This window comes from Schistocerca serialis, chromosome 4 (assembly GCF_023864345.2).
Source record: "Schistocerca serialis cubense isolate TAMUIC-IGC-003099 chromosome 4, iqSchSeri2.2, whole genome shotgun sequence".
NCBI lineage: Eukaryota > Metazoa > Arthropoda > Insecta > Orthoptera > Acrididae > Schistocerca > Schistocerca serialis.
The window spans coordinates 593,294,497-593,309,840 of NC_064641.1; the positions used below are offsets into that span (position 1 = coordinate 593,294,497).

General features: G+C 43.9%; 1 non-coding gene across 1 annotated transcript; it reads right to left on the minus strand.

The window, feature by feature from the left end:
• Nucleotides 1–1,405: 1,405 nt before the first annotated feature.
• Nucleotides 1,406–1,489, minus strand: Trnap-ugg (transfer RNA proline (anticodon UGG)). The gene has a single exon. It is a non-coding gene; the product is annotated as a tRNA-Pro (tRNA).
• Between the last annotated feature and the right edge of the window lie 13,855 nt (nt 1,490–15,344).

A 15,344-nucleotide genomic window follows, 5' to 3' on the forward strand; every position in this document is an offset into this window, starting at 1 on the left:
ATTTAACTATTGCAAACCGACAGTTTAAGAGCATGTCAAAAACTTTTGCTAGTATTTCGCAGTTTTCTTTCTTATTTAATCCTATTTGCCATTTTCATCTTTGAGAGAAATACTTGCTGCTTGGTAACTTTTAAGTATATGTTTAGAAGTCTGGTACAAATTTTTAGAATTATTTTTGTTAAAATTTTATTGTGTTTCCATAAACAGAGTTTTTCGAATGTTCTTTTGATTTTTCAGATTATTTTTGATGTTTCTTCTTTGTTTTCTGAATTCTTCTAAACGCTGTTCTTCGTTTTGTTTTTAACATCTCCAGTTTTGAGCTTTTGGTTCTACTGCTTCTTCACACTCTTTATTCCACTATGTCTTCTTTTTATTCTTGGCCAGTCCTAACGTTTGCTCTGCTGCTGTAGTAATTTGTGCCTGGAGTTCATGCCAATCACATCGTTTTTCTGTCTCAGTTTCTTCTCTAATTTTTTTTATGTTTTCTATCGTAATATTAGCTCTAGTGGCGTTGTATCTGATTACTTTCTTGGTTGTATTTTTTGTTTTAGATGGGAGAAACCGCATTTTAATCTCAGAGAGATAACGATCTGAATCAAATTTCCCATTTCTGATTACTTCATTTTTTCTTTTATTTTATTGCTGTTTCAGTTCATCCCGAGCGATCGGTCTGGCAGCGAATGAAACCGTTCCTTAGTCCAATATTTCACACATTTAACAAAGTTTCAATTATCTGAAGCAGATGAAATAAATTTTGTATTAAAATATACGTTGCTGAAGATTATTTTATGCTTTTTAAAGTTGTTGAGATGGTTTAACACAGCAGCAAACAGTTGAAATGTAAACACAGATGATGATGTGCATCTACATGTTTTCGTGGTTCAGTGACTGTTCCATTAAATTTAGGGACTGCAGCCATAAAAATTAGAAGAAGAAATGGAATTTTGCCCGGCTGCACAGCCGAAATTTAGTGAGAAAGATGGCAATGACGACGACAATGTTGATTATTATAAAATGTCATGTTGATGATGCTTGAAAGCAATCAAGGTCATGACGGAGGCAGAATGATGAGTCTTACAACGGGGCCCTGTGAAATAACAGGAAGTAACTGAGTTATTGAGGAAGGGGGGGGGGGGGGAGGGAGGAAGGAGGATGTAGGAGGAAGAAAATGGAAGGATGAAGTGCGATGAAGGTGACTAGAGATAAAAATGAGGCTACAGCTCGGAAGTCGGAAAGTACATTGTCTGATGAAAACTATCCGGACAACCCTATGTAAAACGGAATTGACCGCTAGTTGTCATGAGAGGCGGACTCTAAAATGTTGGCTTAACATCTGAGGCCATCAGTCCCCTAGAACTTTAGAACTACTTAAACCTAACTAACCTAAGGACATCACACACATCCATGCCCGAGGCAGGATTCGAACCTGCGACCGTAGCGGTCGCGCGGTTCCAGACTGCAGCGCCTAGAACCACTCGGCCACTCGGGCCGGCGAGGCGGACTCACCAGTACAAAAGGAGGCAGGGTGTACTGTGTTATCAGTGGAGAAGTAGTAACAGCAGAAGAGGTAAGTGACTTCGAAATGAACTAGTCACTAAACTTTACCTGAGTAACAAATCCATTAGGCATATTTGTAAAGCTGCTCGTGCCGACTGTTGGTGATATGACTGAGAAGGAACAACCACAGCTAAACCGACAAGGCAGGTTTCATATATCGACTGACATAGACCGTCGACCATTGCGGAGGGTTTCCAGAATGAGATTTTCACTCTGCAGCGGAGTGTGCGCCGGGCCGACTCGAACTCGGGATCTTGCCATTCGCGGGCAAGTGCTCTACCAACTGAGATACCCAAACACGACTCACGACCCCTCCTAACAGCTCCAATTTTGCCAGTACCTCGTCTCCAACCTTCCAAACTACACAGAAGCTCCTCTGCGAACCTTGCAGAACTAGCACTCCTGGAAGAAATGTCCCGAGTTTGAGTCTCGGCCCGGCACACAGTTTTAATCTGCCAGGAAGTTTCATTGAGGAGGGTAACTGTAAAAATCACATGAAATCAGCGGAAGAACTCAGTCATGATTTATAAAAAAACTACCAGTAAACCAGCTAGCACAATGACTGTGCGTCGGGAGTTAAAAAGAATTATAAATAATTACTATTAAAAACAGTCTTGAACACAATTTATTTTATAAGGTGATCGGTTTCGACCACTGCTGTGGTCATCTTCAGACCATTGAGTGGATACCCCCTTCTGTTGTGATTCTCCAACAGAAGGGGGTTTCCACTCAATGGTCTGAAGATGACCACAGCAGTGGTCGAAACCGGTCACCTTATAAAATAAATTGTGATCAAGACTGTTTTTAATAGTAATTATTTACAATTTTATTGATCACTGCTGTTCCCATAATGCATTCAAAAGTAATAAGTTAAAAAGAATGGTGGAAAATGGCCCAGCAGTTCCACCAAGCGGGATGGTGTCATGGACAGCACACTAAACATCCGGAAAGACGACGGTTGAAATGTGCGTCCAGCCATACAGATTTAGATTAATGACAACTCTGTCGACGGAACGTTAAACCCTAATCTTCCTCCCTTTGTATCGAGCAGGGCCTCACAGGCCACGCATTTCTGTAGTCAGTGCAAAGCGACGTTTTGTGGTAGTGTGAAGAGGGGCGTCACTGGACAGTGGATAACTGGAAACAAGTGATCTGGACTGATGAATCGCGCTTCGGTTTGATGAATGGCCTGGGAATGTTACCTACCATCATTTGTAGTGCCAACAGCGAAGAACGGAAGAGGAGGTGTTAAAGTATGGGCGTGGATGTCGCCCTCGTCTTCTATTTAAGAAATCACTGAATTCAGAGTGACATGTACACATTCACCAGCATTGTTTACTGTATAAAGAAGAGGAACAGTCCGGAGACGATGACAGTATCAGCATTGCATTGAAACCAGTCGTAAAGCAGCGTCTGTGAGGCAATGAGTTGTGGGCAGTATCGTTTCTGAAATGAACTGGCCTGCCCAGAGCAATGGAGCACCTTTGTGATGAGTTAGAAGTTCAACTTCGCTCTAGAGCGCAGTGTCCAGTTTCGGTCCTTGAGGAATAACGGGCCTGTTGTCGTAGGAGTTCCCTAGGCTTCTGGTACGAGGCTATGAAGGTCACTTGACCCATTGAGGTGCTGACTGCGACGCCTGTTGCTTCTAGTTGCGTCAGCTCTGATAGCTGGATTTGGTGGTGTCGCAGCGTTTTTCTTACGTAGACCGCAGTTCCGCCACATGCTGTTGGTCTATCGTCACGATAGCACCTATAGTTAGGTGCCTCGCGCTTTAGCCATGTCTCACACACGAGGCACACATCCACGGCCTCGTCGCGTAGAAACTGCCTAAATTCGCCGTCCTGCTGCCTTAAGCTGTTTGCGTTCCATACGCAGACGGTGAGACCTATGATGTGATTAGGCATCATGGGTGTTGTTGGCTTCTCTTGTGGTGTTGGCCTTGTTGGCCGCAATCAGTGCAGACACGATCATCTGCGGTAGTTGGAGTAGCAGCTGTTTGAACTCCCGCAGCATCTCTCGTAGTTCTGCGGCCTCGGTGGTTACAGTGGTCGGAGGTGATGGGGCAGGCATAGGTGGTGGGAGTGGGGGGGGAGGGGGGAAGGGATCGCGCTGTGGCGGCCTCCCTCCTCCACGCCCACGTATCCGGCCGGCTCTGCCCGGCGTCTCGTGCTCCTCTCGTGGCGGTCGAGGAACGCCTTCCGCTGCGCGGATAGGCCGCTCCGCCTGCCGCGCCTGCTCTGCGTATTGCTGTGCCGGTCTTGCAGGCGTTTCCCTTGCAGCCACTGCCGCGGTCGCCGCTGATGCTGCAGTAGCGTAGTTTCTTTCCGGCTGAACCCTCCTTGCGGGTGCCTGCCACCCTTTTGCAGCTGCTTTTTTGAAGGCTTTGCAGCCGCGGAAGCTGGCGACGTGTCGTTCAATGCAGTTGCAGTACGTGGGTGTCTCTTGAACTGGAGCGGACGTTGCCGGCTCAGGTGCTCCCCAGCACACTTTAAGCAACGTGGGGACATTTTGCAGTATTTTGCCAGGTGGTCGATTCCCTGGCAGTTGAAGCATTGAAGCGGGCCTCTCCGCCTCCTCAGTTTTTCAACTGTGACCCCGCTGACACTTCACACTCTCATTTCTTGGAAGATCCTCCTATGCTCCGGTGTGTCATCCAGTATGACCTGGAAGAGTGGTGTGGCTGCGTTGTCTTTCGGTGACTTCATCCGGGATACTGTCCTTATGGTGTACCGCTTGGTCTCAAGAAGCTTCTTGAGGTTCTTGGGGTCCATATTGAAGGGCGGCGGCGAAAGACTACTTTGAGCGTCTTTGTGGGTTCCGACGAGTACGAGGACCACTTTAGACCACGGCTGTCAATGAGGTCAGTAACGCTTTTGTAGTCTTCCGCGGTACATATCGTGACTTTCTGTCTTTGTAGTAAAGTTGTTCCTGACGACCGCGAGGATCGCCTGTTCTACTTGTTTGAAGGAGCCAGGCCATTTCACCATGATGGGTGGCGGCGGGAGCTCCTTGCTTCTCTGCTGCTGGTCTGCTGTCTCCTCCTCCTTCCGTTCGAGCTCAGCAAACCGGTTTTTAACGACCACGCCTGCAGCAGTGGCCATCTTTACAGATCTTCCAATCTTCTTGCGTTTGAGTATTTGAAACCCATCTGCGTCAGTGGTCGTCTTATGGGCTTTACTCCCTTTCGACGACGCCTTTCTTCGTGTTTGCAGCGTCGGTGCGATGGTGGGAGCGGCGGTAGTCGCACGTTTCCGTTAGCTTTCCGGACTCGTTTCCGCCGGGCGCTTCATAATTGCTACTTTCCTCCACCTCCATATCCTCCGCGTCTTCAACATCCTCTCCATCGTTCACCAGCATGAACTGGGCCGTCCGTTGAACGGTGTCCGCGAAGACGTCTTTTATCTGCTTTCGTGACCCGACTTCAGGCCAGGAGACTGGGTCTTCAGTGGGCGGTGTTACCCTTCCAGGTGTCTTGATCTTGTCGGTGGCGTTCTTTGGTCCCCCCACGTCGTGTGCGCGGGTTACTGCGTAGGAGGGCATAACTCTTGCCATAGAAATGGTGCGGTTCTACTTCTTCTTGTTCCATTTCTGGGAACGGGTTGCTGTAGGCTGTGGACAAGGTGTGGCCGCCGGTAATGTGTTATCCCCCGGTCGGCGACTCCCCCCGCAACTGGCTTCCTCGACCGAGGTAGAAGTCGCATAACAGCTACCCGATCCACCAGCGTTGTCTCGTGCTTTTGCGTCTTGATCATCCGTTGTCTTCCTGGAGCGAGACGTCGTAGGAAGCGGACAGGCCGTATCCGCCGGTATAACCAGGTGGCGACTTTCCCCACTACTGCGGCCTCTACCGAGGCATTGGCCGCATAACGCATCGAGTCAATTAAAAAGACGCTCAGCAAAGGAACGAACGTGCGACTAGGGCGGATTAGGCAATTACACCGACGCCACCACAGGCACCGATGCAAGCGTCTCACTGACTGCTGACGCGCGGGATCGTACCGCGGAGAAAACGCCTCGCGAGGGGAGGGGATTTAAGACGACCGCCCGCCCTCAGGAGCTCAAAAAAAAAAAAAAAAAAAAAGTTCCACATTCTGCCACCAGGCGCTGTAAGCAGTCGGAATGTCAAATGTTTCCTGTTTTCGCGTGAGCATTCTGTTTGTCGCTGGGCGACGCGTTCTGATTTCCTTTGTGAAGTAACGTGTTGTGTTAATGGTTAAGAAGGTTGAAGTTTTCTGTACGAAGCACAATGGTTATTGAGAAGAATGACCCTGCACTGCTAGTAAAGTTGTTTTTAAAGTGGTTTTATCAGAACGTCAGCAATAACTGCGCTGCTTTGCAAGAATATCGCCGAAAGAAACAGCTGCGAAGAGGCAAGATGTCAATAAATGGGCTAAAGAATATGATCAAGAAATCTGAAGAAACAGGTGAATTAGGTGGCGCAGCAGGAAGAAGTAGGTGGCCCATTCCCGTGGCATTTGTAAACGAAGTTGCTTTAGCTACAGTTGCCTGTGCAGAACATGCCTCAAATACTACACCCAGTGCTCGAGCTTTCTCTCCCCCGTGGGCAACAATTCACAAGATTTTATGGCTCGTTTTACAATGGTATCCCTACAATGTTCAGAATGTGCGCCAAAGGAAGAAGACAGTCTTCAACGCGGTGACTTTGCCCTTCGTTTTTTATTATTTATTTTATTTTGCACGCATGAAAATGGGTATGTGGCCATGGACTGTTCTTTGAACGGACGAGGCACATTTTACTCTTCACGGTGCCGTAAAAGCACAGAAGTATTGCATATGGAGTTCTACACGATCACATGTTGCGCAGGAACATCCACTGCGCTCAGCTACTGTGAATGTGTGATGTAGTTTAGCAAGCGTCTACATTCTCGGTCTGTTTTTCGTCGAGGAGGTGGCATCTTGCAGAGCTGTTAGGTGTACTGTGATATCTGCATGTTATGAGGACCTCCTTGTGAACAAGTGAGTCCACAGTCGATAAAATTTTTCTGGGTGTGGGGCCACATTGTCCACTATAAAATTCCGACGTTTCGGCGACTTTTGCAAGATGCCTTCCTCAGGGTATATTGCTAAGCCAGAAGAATTTTATCGACTGTGACAACGGCCACTGAAGCCTATATTTATAAATGAGTCCACCTTTGCTAGAACGCAACTGTGTCCACCCCAATATTTTCAGGCAAGGTGGGTCGACGCCACCACCGCTTGCCAAGTGAAAGATTTGTTTCAAAAAACATTCGGTAACGATCGCATCATCTCTAGGCAATATCAAAATATTTGGCCTTCCAGATCCCCCGACATAAATCCATGTGACTGCTACATATGGACTCTTCCTGATCTGCAGAAACGATTTTTTTATGATGCGGCCCGCCACTAATTCCTCTCCTGTGCTTACCTCTTCATCTTAGACCACAGCTCTTGCAACCTAGCCCGGGTTCCCGGGTACGATTCCCGGGATTTTCTCTGCCTCGTGATAACTGGGTGTTGTGTGATGTCCTTAGGTTAGTTAGATTTAAGTAGTTCTAAGTTATAGGGGACTGATGACCATAGATGTTAAGTCCCATCTCAGGGCCATTTGAACCATTTCTTGCAACCTACGTCCTCAATTAGTTCCTGGATGTATTCCAATCTCTGTCTTCCTCTACAGTTTTTACCCTCTACAGCTGCCTCTAGTACCATGGAAGTTATTCCCTGATATCTTAACAGATATCCTGTTATCCTTCCCTTCTTCTTGTCAGAGTTCTCCACATATTCTTGTTCTCTCCGATTCTGCTCAGAACCACCTCATTCCTTACCTTATTTGTCCACCTAATTTTCAACATTCGTCTGTAACACCACATCTCAAATGCTTCTATTCTCTTCTGTTACTGTTTCCCCACACTCTATGTTTCACTACTATACAAAGCTGTGCTAAGACGCACATTCTCAGATATTTCTTCCTCAAATGGTTCAAATGGCTCTGAGCACTCTGGGACTCAACATCTTAGGTCATAAGTCCCCTAGAACTTAGAACTACTTAAACCCAACCAACCTAAGGACATCACACACACCCATGCCCGAGGCAGGATTCGAACCTGCGACCATAGCAGTCCCGCGGTTCCGGACTGCAGCGCCTGAACCGCACGGCCACCGCGGCCGGCATTTCTTCCTCAAATTAAGGCCTATGTTTGATACTAGTAGTGTTCTCTTGGCCAGGAATCCACTTTTTGAAAGTGCTAGTCTGCTCTTATGTCCTCCTTGTTCCGTTCGTCATTGGTTATTTTCCTGTCTAGATAGCAGAATTTCTTCTCTTCATCTACTTTATAACCGTCAGTTCTGATGTTAGTTTCACGCTGTTATCATTTCTGCTACTACTCATTACATTCGTCTTTCTTCGATTTATCCTCATCCATATTTTGTATTCATTATACTGTCGATTCCATTCAGTAGATCACATAATTCTTCATCGCTTTCACCCAGGATGCCAATGGCATGTGCGAATCGTATCACTGATATCCTTTCACGTTGAATTACAATTTCACTCCTGAGCATTTCTTATATTTCCATCATTGCTTCTTCGATGTATAGATTGAGCAGTATGGACGAAAGACTACATCCATGTTCTACACCCTTTTCAATCTGAGAACATCGTTCTTGGTCTTCTACTCTTATTATTCCCCCTTGGCTCTTGTGCTTGTTGTATATTACCCGTCTCTCCTTACAACTTTATGTTCCTCGAACATCTCGCGCCACTTGACATTGTCCAAAGCTTTTGCAGGTTGACAAATTCTATAAATGTCTTCATTTTTCTTCATTTTTGCTTTCATTATCAACCGCAACATCAGAATTGCTCTCGGGTGCCTTTATCTTTCCTAAAGCCAAACTGATCGTCATATAATACATCCTCAATTTTCTTTTCCATTCTTCTGTATATTATTCTTGTCAGCAACATCGATGTATGAACTGATAAGCTGATTGTGCGATAATTGCCGCACTTCTCAGCTCTTGCGGTCTACGGAACTGTGTGGGTGATATTTTTCTCAAAATCAGTTGGTACACCGCTAGACTCATACATTCTACACAACAACGTGAATAGTCTTTTTGTCGCCACTTCCCTCAATGATTTTAGAAATTCTGATGGAATGATATCCATCCGTTGTGCCTTATTTTGTCTTAAGTTTTTCGAAGCTCATATTCTAAATTCTTATTCCAATACTGGACCCCCTATTGCTTCTATATTGACACCTGTTTCTTCCTCTATAACGTTATCAGATAAGTTCTCCCCCTCCTAGGAACCTTCAATGTTTTCTTAACACCTATGCACTCTCTCCTCTGCAATTAACAGTGGAATCCCCATTGTACTCTTAGGACAACATACGACTTCGTTTTGCCCTGATTACACTGGATATGCTGCGAGCAGCTGTCGATCATGCGTGTTACGGATGCAGCAGGTCGTTAAGAAAGGAGATCATAGTGAATACATGTTGTTACTTGAAGCTATATCCTAATAAACGTGCGAAAACCACTGTTATAGTGTGTTTTATTGTTCCTCCCCTTTTTCTGCACCCACTCAATAATCTAACTGTTTACAGCGCCATGAAGTCACCTGGTGGTAGAACGTGGAACTATAATTTTTTCAGCGTAATCCATGAGTACATCGATTAATGAAAACACCTCCGATGTTTGAGAGTACTTCGATGTATACACCTCGCACTGCAGCACTCGATACACCCTCAGCTTAATTATAACTACCCAGTATTACGTACCCATACAGAGTGAAACAAATAATACCATCCTGGATAATCAATATCGTACAAGCATTTGCCTGAAGTGCGACGACAGAAATACAAATGTGTGCACGAGGTACATTTACACTACTGGCCATTATAATTGCTACACCAAGAAGAAAAGCAGATGATAAACGGGTATTCATTAGACAAATATATTATACTAGAACTGACGTGTGATTACATTTTCACGCAATTTGGGTGCATAGATCCTGAGAAATCAGTACCCAGAACAACCACCTCTGGCCGTAATAACGGCCTTGATACGCCTGGGCATTGAGTCAAACAGAGCTTGGATGGCGTGTACAGGTACAGCTGCCCATGCAGATTCAACACGATACCACTGTTCATCAAGAGTTGTGACTGGCGTATTGTGACGAGCCAGTTGCTCGGCCACCATTGACCAGACATTTTCAATTGGTGAGAGATCTGGAGAATGTGCTGGCCAGGGTAGCAGTCGAACATTTTCTGTATCCAGAAAGGCCCGTACAGGACTTGCAACATGCAGTCGTGCATTATCCTGCTGAAATGTAGGGTTTCGCAGGGATCGAATGAAGGGTAGAGCCACGGGTCGTAACACACCTGAATTGTAACGTCCACTTTTCAAAGTGCCATCAATGCGAGCAAGAGGTGACCGAGACGTGTAGCCAATGGCACCCCATACCATCACGCCAGTATGGCGATGCCGAATACACACTTCCAATGTGCGTTCACCGCGATGTCGCCAAACACGGATGCGACCATCATGATGCTGTAACCAGAACCTAGATTCATCCGAAAAAATGACGTTTTGCCATTCGTGCACCCAGGTTCGTCGTCGAGTACACCATCGCAGGCGCTACTGTCTGTGATGCACCGTCAAGGGTAACCGCAGTCATGGTCTCCGAGCTGATAGTCCATGCTGCTGCAAACGTCGTCGAACTGTTCGTGCAGATGGTTGTTGTCTTGCAAACGTCCCCATCTGTTGACTCAGGGATCGAGACATGGCTGCACGATTCGTTACAGCCATGCGGATAAGATGCCTGTCATCTCGACTGCTAGTGATACGAGGCCGTTGGGATCCAGCACGGCGTTCCGCATTATCCTCCTGAACCCACCGATTCCACATTCTGCTAACAGTCATTGGATCTCGACCAACGCGAGCAGCAATGTCGCGATACGATAAACCGCAATCGCGATAGGCTTCAATCCGACCTTTATCAAAGTCGAAAACGTGATGGTACGCATTTCTCCTCCTTACACGAGGCATCACAACAACGTTTCACCAGGCAACGCCGATCAACTGCTGTTTGTGTATGAGAAGTCGGTTGGAAACTTTCCTCATGTCAGCACGTTGTAGGCGTCGCCACCGACGCCAACATTGTATGAATGCTCTGAAAAGCTGATCATTTGCATATCACAGTATCTTCTTCCTGTCGGTTAAATTTCGCGTCTGTAGCACGTCATCTTCGTGGTGTAGCAATTTTAATGGCCAGTAGTGTAGTTTTATAAGCAGATTTCATTGATTATTAGAGTGGCTTATGTAACTTCTCATTTAACAATATAAGTGATCGATTCGGATCATGTATCAAACGACTTCCTTACAAAATAAAGATTTAGTTACAGAGCATACTATTTTTTTAAAGAAAAAAGCGAAAGAATTCTGGTAAAAGTTTGTAGGAAGAGGAATAGTAAATGTAGGTCAATAATAAATTGAAAAGATCCCGTGACATGACGCTATTCACTATAAAATATTGTGATATGATACTGCAGAAACGACTTGACGATAAATAACCTTATTCGATGATATTGTAAGACAAAAGTTATAACTTTCTCAACAAGCGATCAGTATCGGCGATAATCGGAACTGATGCAGGATGCCTTCACATTATGGGCGCACAAACATCAGGAGACGGTCGGGAACAACAAGGAAAACGATTTTACTGAAAAATGAAGATTACAATAGATGCTAATAAGAATCAGTATTTACTAACAGGGGGAGATATAAACGACAGAATTCGAAAGGATCAGCTTCTAAATTTTTGTAGCTCTCATATGAAAGGAATATAGTGGCTTAAGGGAGGGAAGAAAAAGTCGTACATCAAGCCATACACTTGGAGTACAAAGAGTACCAAATCAACCATTGATTAATTTATAACCAACAAAGACTTCAAAAATTGTTCATCGATACAAGAACATACAGGGGATACAGTTGTAGTCTATGATGTTAAACTATAAGGGACAATCAAAAAGTTTCAGTTCGAAGGACATACAGTCCAGAATCGCTATGACTGTCAGGCAAAATCGCCGTGAGTATTGAGGCAATCATTCCACCGACGCACTAGGTTGATGATACCCTTGGTAACATGCTGTGTCCTGCTGGGTGAAGGAGTCCGTAACTACCCGCTGCACATCTTCATCCGACAGGAATCGTCTACTCTTAAAGACCTTTCTTATGGGACCGAAGATGTGATAATCGCATGGGAGAAATGAGGACTATAGGGCGGCTTCTCGAGTTGGAGTTGTAACTTCTTGTGTCACGACATTTGCGATATGGGGAGGTGCATTATCATGAAGCAACTGCACCCCTTGTCTCAGTTTTCCGGAACGTTTCGTCTTGCAGCGGGAAAAGGTCAAAAAGTCTTCTTCATTCTCCGATGGATGTCTACCAGTGTTTGCCCTTCGGCAGCCAAGAGAAGAATAATAGCACGTTAAACTTGTTTGGGCGCATTTGGCAATAACTTTGCCATAGATCACGTTTCCGCATTTACTGCATGCACGTCGGAAAGACACGGATGTCACAGTGATACCTTGCCTATATGTCGATACTTATCTATCCACATCGGAGTCACAAAAAAAATGGTTCAAATGGCTCTGAGCACTATGGGACTTAACATCTACGGTCATCAGTCCCCTAGAACCTAGAAATACTTAAACCTAACTAACCTAAGGACATCACACGACACCCAGCCATCACGAGGCAGAGAAAATCCCTGACCCCGCCGGGAATCGAACCCGGGAACCCGGGCATGGGAAGCGAGAACGCTACCGCACGACCACGAGATGCGGGCCATCGGAGTCACGTTGCGTTGCAGATACTCTGCAACAACGCCCTCAAATGGAATCTTTTTGATCGTCCCTTATCTACAAAAAATGACAAACTAACTATGGAAAGTAATCTATATACCAAAAATATAACAACCATATTGATAAATATTTTGCAACGTATAAACTCAGTAGTACAAAGTTATTTAGGAATAAACAATTCTATTCGTAAAAGGTTTATCTTTAAGATAGTTGGCTGAAAGTAAAGCGCACATTCTGTTAATTATAAGAAACCTTTCCTACGTGATTCTCGTGGGACTATAGGAAGCAAACTTTTCGTTACTTAATTTGAAAACTTTTTTCCTTCGTCATTACATTAATACAAATACAAAATAATTGAACATGTTCATAATTAATGTAGTAGCTTATCATTCATCATTTTATTTAAATTTCTTACGTAATCATGAGCGGTCCTTTCTTGCGTTCGTTTAGTTCAACATTCAGCAGGAAAAGACAAATTACGTCTGCCTCTGCCTTTTCCGATTTATTTCAGAGCAACTGAAAATGAGACAGCAGTAGGGATAAAATCACTCAAGTGGGCGCGTAATAGACAGTACAGGATTCGTAACGAGAAAAATTAAAGACAGAAATGCTGCATAGAACCACGAAACTAAATACAAAGTGTTATTCTGCGACCGGGTTGGTGTCATAGATTACATTTTCTCTCACGAGGCCAAAAGAAAAGTCTAGAAATAATGAAATTATTTCCCACTTTAACACGTTTAAGATAATAATAGAAATAATTTCATTTCGAGCATCATGTATTGATACCAGGCTAGGAAGCAATTTTATGAGTACTTTACAAAACCCATTGAGACTGTAACAATACACAACATGTCTGTGATAAGACCGACACCAGTAGGATGGACGCTTATCCACGGAAGAAATTCCACACAATAAGCTACTGATTTCAAGCTTTTGGATTGCTGTACATAATTAACCAGAAAGCGCATATTGATCATAATCTGTATTACAACACTGGAACTGTTACAAATACAATGGAACAAAGGAACTAGAGGAGATTAAATAGAAATAATTTTTGTGTACTAATGATTGTAACGGGCTACCTACAATTCAGTGGAAAATGACTAACAAAAAATGTACAAATGCACAATCCAAGAACGCCGTATGTTACATTTAATTTTGCCAATTATAGATGCCACAAGAAAAGATGGGTATCGTGAAGACACGGCAGTATCTGAACATTTGCAGCTTAAGAGGAAAATATTATAACAACAAGTAGCAAAGACACGTACAGAATATACCCTACGAAGTATTACTTAAAATAACACCACTTCACCATTTATGAGGATGGAGACTTACTGGGAGACCGAATAGAAAACTGATTCTGGGTGGTGTGCTGTTTCATGAAACAGGATATCAATAGATCATTAGATGTACCATCACCGGTTGTAGAAATCTTTCCCAAGAACTGTTCTCTATATTAGTGATAACACAGAATATCCACTCTGGCTTCCGAAATGCAGTCAGTTAAAGCTATTTTCTTTCGATTACACATTTTGGTCACAGGAAACGCCTGGTTTATTTCTACAAGAAGTGTTTTCGGCTGTTGCTCGTTATTTAAAACCTGTCACACTATAATTAATGTTATATTTGTAAAGTGACACTCCAAGACAGTACAACTGATTGTACTTTGCGGGCAGATTTTTCGAAACAACTGCGTTCAGCAACAACAGTATAAATAGTAAGGATGTTTTCCACGTTTGTGTAAGATATTTTCCTGCTGATCACAAATTTCCTTGCCATTTAATAATGTAACACGAACTAGGACTCGTCACACGAGACCTGGTAGCGCTTAAGGAATTTCACCTGCATTAATCTGTAATGATTTTGGAAACAAATAAAAACCAAATCACGATGTCTGAGGTGCTGCATCCCCGGTTTTCCCACGTACGGTATACGAGTACAGTGGTCTCAACCACTGCACCATCTCGCTCGCCATGATAAATTATACGATTGTCCGTTGAAACGGTAAAATATTAGAACAGTTATAAAATTTTTCGTTGTGAATCGGAGAGGGCGTTGATATCAATGAAATTTTGACTATTATACTCACATTTTTTCCGTGTTATACAAATTGATGTTTGTAAAGGTTCCTTAACTTAGTCGTATGGTGCTTGTTTTATCCTGTTAGATAAACTAGAGTATTAGCTTCTTCGTTTTGAGCAGCAGCTCACTAACATCAGTTCATCCAATAGTGGTGAACATCTATAAGGATACTGTTCTCTCATTTTCCACTGCAAGGAAATTAAAATACAACCCTACGTCAAAGAATTTTACTTGAAGAGTTAAATTTGAGGTATCCTTGTCCAAGATGAATATCGCATTTGTTTCATGTGGACCTAAGGCAAAACCTTTGTTGGTCATACATCTTCCAAAGAAGTAATGGCCAGAGTTTTCTGAAATGTAAGTGGAAGTCTTTCCTTGCAAAGTGTGAAACAAAAACGGATGAATACTCCGCAAGACGTTGGTGTTAACTGATTTTTTTTTTAATTTGGAGGGTGGGGGGCGGGGAAGCGGGTGGAGGAAAGGGGACATGATGATGAAAGATCTTGATTGCAAAATAAATCGTCTTTCTTCCCGACACTCCTCTTGTGAAGAACAAAAAATGTGACAGATGTAACGCTAAATATTTTGATGTATGATTTGGCGGAATATTCGTCCTATTCGCCAGATGTGGCATTTTATGACTACCACCTATTTTCGCATTTAAAGGATGGGTGCCTCGAAAGCGTTTTGAAATAAATTAACACATTCTGTCGGTCGTAGATGGGTATGTCGTGAATGTTCCAGGCTCGTACTTCAGGGATAGAATCCTCTCACTGACGAAATGAGAAATGGATATTTTTACCTAAAAAACAATCTTCCAGTAACAATCAGAAATTTCATCCATATACGCATACC